Source organism: Antechinus flavipes, chromosome 6 (assembly GCF_016432865.1).
Source record: "Antechinus flavipes isolate AdamAnt ecotype Samford, QLD, Australia chromosome 6, AdamAnt_v2, whole genome shotgun sequence".
Classification (NCBI taxonomy): domain Eukaryota; kingdom Metazoa; phylum Chordata; class Mammalia; order Dasyuromorphia; family Dasyuridae; genus Antechinus; species Antechinus flavipes.
The window spans coordinates 263,910,465-263,916,464 of record NC_067403.1 but is presented as its reverse complement, the minus strand read 5'-3'; the positions used below and the strand labels follow the sequence as shown (position 1 = coordinate 263,916,464).

Genomic DNA, 6,000 nt, shown 5'->3' with positions numbered 1-6,000 from the left:
AAGGTCTGCCACAAACATTTTTGCACATGTGGGTCCCTTTCCTTCCTTTATGATCTCTTTGGGACATAAGCCCAGTAGAAACACTGTTAGATCAAAGGGTCTGCACAATTTGATAACCCTTTGGGCAGAGTTCCAAATTGCTCTCAAAAATGGTTGGATCAGCTCACAACTTCACCGTTGTGTCCCAATAATACATTATCCTAATTTTCCCACAGAAAGGCCTGGAGGGGCTTACATGAACTGATGCTAAGTGAAATGAGTAGAATCAAGAGAACACTGTACACGGCAACAAAAAGATTATGTGATGATCAACTCTGAAAGATGTGGCTCTTTTCAGCAATGAGCTGATTCAGGCCAATTCCAATGGATGTGTGATGGAGAAATCCATCTGCACCCAGAGAGAATACTATGGAAACTGAATGGGGATCACAACAATACACAAATTTCACTTTGTGTTTTTTTTCTTATTTTCCCTTTTTGATCAGATTTTTCTTGTGCAATATGATACATGTGGAAATATGTATAGAAGAATTGCCTATATTTATAATACATGTGGAAATATATATAGAAGAATTGCATATGTTTAACCTATCTTTGATTACTTGCTATCTAGGAGGAGTGGGAGGAAGATTGCGAACAAAGGTTTTGCAAGAGTGAATGTTGAAAACTCTTTGCACATATTTTGAAAATAAAGAACTATTTTAAAAAGCAAAAAGGGCTTCTCCAAATATTCTAGTGCATACAAGTCTAGATTCTAACATCTCCCTTGAGTTATCACCTTGTTTCAAGTTGAGTTAACGCTAGATTCTAACAATAGTGTGTGTACAGCCTTGTTTGAACCAATTCATAGCTCCATCAATGGCACTGGTGTGTCTGTTCTCCACAGGCCTCCAGCAGGAATCATGCTCCTTGTCATCTGGCCAGCAGGATGAGGAACCTCAGAATCAGTTCACCTAGAATTTCTCTCACTAGTGATTTGTGGCATTTTTTCTTGTGGTTAATGTGTTTCTTCATTTGAGAATTGTTGACTCATTTAATGTATCAGAGATGCTCCATTAGGGGTAATATTTCATCATAGAAGAGAAACATGAAGATTTTCCCCAAATGAGTGTTCCTTTCTCATGTTAATAGCACTGATTTTGCCTGCACAAAAGCTTTTCCGTTTCATGTAACCATTAACCAACACTGTCCATTTTAAACTATTAGGGTCATCTGTGTCCCTAGGGAGTCTTCCCCTAGGGCACTTCCCTTTGCAAAGTTTTAACATTTATGTGTTATGTTATGTTGGGCTATGCGACCCTTGGACTTTGTCATGATTCAAGGTGCCTTTTTCAAAATACAAACCTGACTCCATCACTCCTCTGGGCAGAAAACACTGGTGACTCCTGTTACCTCTCTTATCAAACATAATCTTTTAAAATCCCTCACAGGTCTGTCTGTGTCTGTCTATCTGATTCTCTCTGTATGTCTTTCTTTCCTCTGTCTCCTTTCTCTCCTGCCTTCCTGTCTCTGTCTCTCCTGTTTCTATCTCCTTTCTTCATGTCTCCTCTCTCTCCTGCCTGTCTCTTTGTCTGTCTCTGTCTCTCTCTTCAGATTGGGGTGGAGATGCCCTGGTCTGGGTAGGAAGGAGTTGGTCAGTGATTTTAGTTTCTTTTGGGTGATAGAGTGGGCTTCAGGGTTCCTAGACCCTGAGAGAGGTCTTGGATAAGGGACTCAAGGTTCCAGATAAAAACTGGGAGGACAAGGACTATTTCCTCATATGGGGTGAGGTCTTAAGATTTTCAAAATGGAGGGGGCAGAAAGTCTTGAGGCTCCATTATCTCAGATGGGAGTAGGGAATGGTAGACTTCTAAATCTCAGGTAGGGGGAGGGCTCAGAGATATTTGAGAGGGGAAGGAGACTTGGGCTAAGTCTCCAGTAGAAATGGGATTCTAAACTCCCAATCTCAGGTCGTGAAAAGGATCTCTGGCTTTCTCATCTCAGGTAGGGGAGCTCAAAGCTTCTGATCTCAGGAAAGAGGGAAGCTCAGGGCTCCATGAGGAATAGGCTTAAGGACCCTTGTCTCATGGTGGAGAAATGGCCTTAAACCTCCAGGGCTCCTGGTAAGAGACTCAGTTCCAGATCTTGAGAGGGAAAGGCTCACAACTTTTGATCTCATGATGTGGGGAGGCTTAGAATCCCTGGGCTCAGGTAATGGGATCCTCAAGGACTTATGTCTGGGAAAGCGGGCCTCCAGGGTTCTGCTTCTCAGAGTTCCCATGTCTCAGATGGAGGGCTTAACACTCCTAATCTCTTGGGTGAGGGGGAAGCTCAGAGCTCCTAGTCTCAGGGACAGCACTCCTAAGTCTGGGAAGACCCTCAGAGTTCCGGATCTGGCAGGTCTTTGTCAGGGGCTCATGGAAGACTCATGGGAGAGGGGCTTTGGACTCCTTTTTTTTAAGTGACAGGACAGACGGGAAGTCCAGGGTTTCTGGTCTCATGGGGAAGGAGCTCAGGGTTCCTTTGTCTCAGATAGGGGCTCGGAGCCCCTGATCTGATGAGACCCTCATCGCTCATAATTCTACGGGGCCTCTTGGTTCTTAGGGGTGAGGATCCCCTTGGAGGACCCGAATCCCCCAGAGTTCTGTGTCTGGTCTGGGGGTATTTCAGAGGCCTGGCTCGAGGTCTGGGGTCTCTTCGGAGCTCTAGGATCTGGGACCCTAACCGCTGGCCTCTGCCTCCTGTGTGGCTCTTCCGAGAAGAAAAGGTCCGGAGTCTTAGTTCTGGTCTCCGCGTCTACTCTCCCCACTCCGCTGTTCTTGGAGTCCAACCCGGGCGGGGCGGGGCGATAACATAGCAACCGTTACTAGGGAAGGACCGGGAGAACTCGCTCGGACTGGAGCCAGGAACTCATGAATATTCAATTAGGTTAAATAGCCTCGCCCCCCTGTCGTCATGGAGACGGGTCCCACGCGCTCCTTGTGGTGGCCCGGCTGAGGCCCGAGAGGCCGAAGCAGGGCCAGGTCTGGGGGGTGGGGGGGCCTGGGGCTGTGAGAGGAACTGAGGCGGCTGAGGTAAGGCGGAAGCGCATCTTCCCAAACCTGCCCCTTGAGGATGGCCCCTAAAGAGCCAGACTTCTCCCAGGAGAGCCGCCCCTAGACAGAGAATCTCTGCCCCTGAGAAAGTCCAAGGCCCCGAGCCCGCAGCGTTCTGGGGGCCAGGGTGCTGTCCGCCGCCCCCGGCTCCTGCTCCGTGCCGTCCCGGGCTGGGGCCTTAGCTCGGCGGCCACACCCCCGTTCTGGGCAGCTCTTAGGGTCCAGATGCTCATCCTGCCCTCCGGAACTTAAAGCAGCCCCTCGGCTTCCTGCCCCCCTCCTTCTCCCCTCCCCCCGCCTTTGGGGGCCAAGCAGAAGCAGATCGGGCGGCCTTCCACGTCCATGTGCACGACTTTCTCGTCCCTTCCAAGGCCTTCACTTCTGGAAACCGTATCCAGTATCCTCAACCCCTTCTAGCCTGGACGCCAGGCCCTCCTTCATCCTGACTGCCCCTCTTCCACACTCAGCCCTGCCCAAGAATGTCCCATTTGCAGTCCAGGGGGGCTCAGATCTGAATTCGGCTTAAAACCAAGCTTGAAAACCTGGGAGGGTGAGAGGATGATAATGACTTTGAAAGAAAAGGGGCAGGGCATGGATGTGGACGTGTGGAGATAATGAGATCGGTTTTAAACCTGTTGAATTTAAAATGTCTAGGACATCCAGTTGGAGAGGTCTAATTGGGGAAAGTGGATATGGAGAGGTCTAATTGGGGAAAGTGGACCAGATCAGGTGGAATATTGGGACCAGCTGCATAGATCTGGGTGTCACCTGTGGGAGCTCATGAGATCATCTAGTGAGAATGTATGGAGAGAAGAGAGAAAGGGTCCAGGACAGAGTCTGGGGGACCCCTCTGGTTAATAGGTGTGGAATGAGTGATGAACAAAAAGAGGAGGCAGAGGCTGTTACAAAACCTCAGAAAAATGGGTATCCTGAAGGAAAGTCAATTATTTAGCAGAGAAAATTGGTCCTTATTGACTAGTTAATTGATTGAGGTGATCAGCAGTAACAAATGCTCCAGGAAAGTCAAGGATGATGGTTTTAAGAGACCATGGTTTAGTAAAGAGGTTACTAAGTCTCCATTGGAGATTGGAGATTTTCAGACAAAGGATGAGGTTAGAAGCTGAACTCCAGATATTTACAGAGTGAGAGGAAAGTAAGTGGAGGCACCCATTGTAGATGGCCTTTTCAAAGAGTTTGGCCACAAAAGGGAAAAGAGCTAGTGGTGATGACCAGCTGTCTCAAGGTTTTCTGTACCATATTTGTAGGCAATGGTGGAGGCGAGGGGGAGGAAATCCAGGAGCAGCAGGAGAGCCTGAAACCCAGTGATAGAGAGCAGGATAATAGATGGAGCAGTGTACTAAAAAAAAAAAAAAAAAGAGAAGGAATGAGATCATATCCATAAAGGGGCTTTGCCTTGAAAATGAGAGACACCATGTGGTATGGGGAAAGGAAAGAGAATAAAAGAGAATGACAGAGGAACACACAGTGAGCAGAAAGGAACTCCTACTCCTGGCCAATGGCTTTTCTGATGAGCAAAATGAAAACCTTCAGATAAGAGGGAAGGGGGAGGAGGCTGGAGGAGAAAAGGAAAGATTCACAACAGCCCCTGTGCAGATACCATGGAAAGATTAATAGGATTGCTTTGCTGCAGTGAAGGCCCAGATCAAATGAAATAATATAAAGGTGTAATGGCTCCCAGGCAACCCAACTGGACTCCTCTGGCTCTTTTCAACACCAGAATGCAGATGGTGAGAGTCGTTCAAGGCTGAGATTGGCAAGACATGGCCAACAAGGCATTGAGGGTAGAGGAGAGCAAAGAACTGAATTGCTATAGGGAAAGAAGGAGAATGAAGGAGGGGGAGGGAAAGGGAAGTGACAAAAGAACTGAAGGACAAAGAGTTTTAAAAGCAGTAAGTCAAAGAGAGAACTGGAATGGGTGACAATTATGATCTATTAAAGGAACTTTGGAGTTCTTGAACAGGGAAAAAGAACAACAGTTCTGGGCAGTGGTCAGACAAAGAGGTGAGAGAGCTTATCCTTTCATCATGAAAAACTACTTGTGAACATGTCTGTTTGTGGCTGGGATGAAGTGAAGGAAGGGAGGTTATGGGAAATGAGAGCATCTGAGGAAACATTGACACACATGCGAAACTTCCCTCAAATGAGGGCAGAAGGTGGGGAGGAGAAACAGCTTTGTGAGCCTGGGGTTGGGGGTTCCTTATAATCACCTCAGGATCTGGATGATGAGATATTTGGATGAAGGAATCCCAACAGAAGAATTTACTAATGATGGTGGTAGAGGAAGAGCTAGGAAGAGATCATTGGCAGCTAGGGGGATTCCAGCTCTCCCACTATGACCAAGTCAAAGTGCAATCAATGCCGGACAGGGTGGCCAAGGGGGTTGATATCTCCAGGGTAATAAGACAAGTCTTGTCTGAAGAGGGAAAGAATAGGATTTGGGACTCTTTTCCTCATTCTGATGGGTTGACAGAGGTTTTGTAAAAATTGTCTAGATTTTCATTACTCTCACTTATTTGGGCATTTTCACATCTTCTGCAGTCCTTTCAAGTTTGAAAGTTCTCCTTTGTAAATTCTTTGTTCCTGTACTTCTTTAACTCTTGCTTCTTTAGGGAATGTATAACATTAATGATATAAACAATATATCTTGTGGTTTTTAATCCATGTATTTGTTACAAATATTTTCTCCAATCTGCTTCTTTTCAAGACAATTATTTTTATGGTCCAAATCTTCTTATCTTTTATAGAATCAAAATCATCAATTTTCTTATCCATGATAATGCTTGTAAAGTATTTCGAACAATGCCTGGCTTCCAGCAGGCCTAATAATTTAGTTTCCTTCCTCACTTTATCTTCGGTTGAATAACCAGCTCATGCTCATTTTCTCTGCAGTTTTTAAAACCAGTAG

General features: G+C 46.2%; 1 protein-coding gene across 2 annotated transcripts in view; it reads left to right on the top strand.

Annotated features, from left to right (window-relative positions):
• The first annotated feature begins 2,966 nt into the window (after positions 1–2,966).
• The window catches only part of LRRC56 (leucine rich repeat containing 56), a 48,881-nt gene continuing 45,847 nt past the window's right edge, over positions 2,967–6,000 (top strand). The window contains exon 1 of one of the 2 annotated variants that reach the window (XM_051967463.1): positions 2,967–3,053. The gene's annotated coding sequence lies outside the window, so the exon portion shown is untranslated. The remainder of the gene's footprint in view (positions 3,054–6,000) is intronic. The other variant, XM_051967460.1, reaches the window with a different exon arrangement.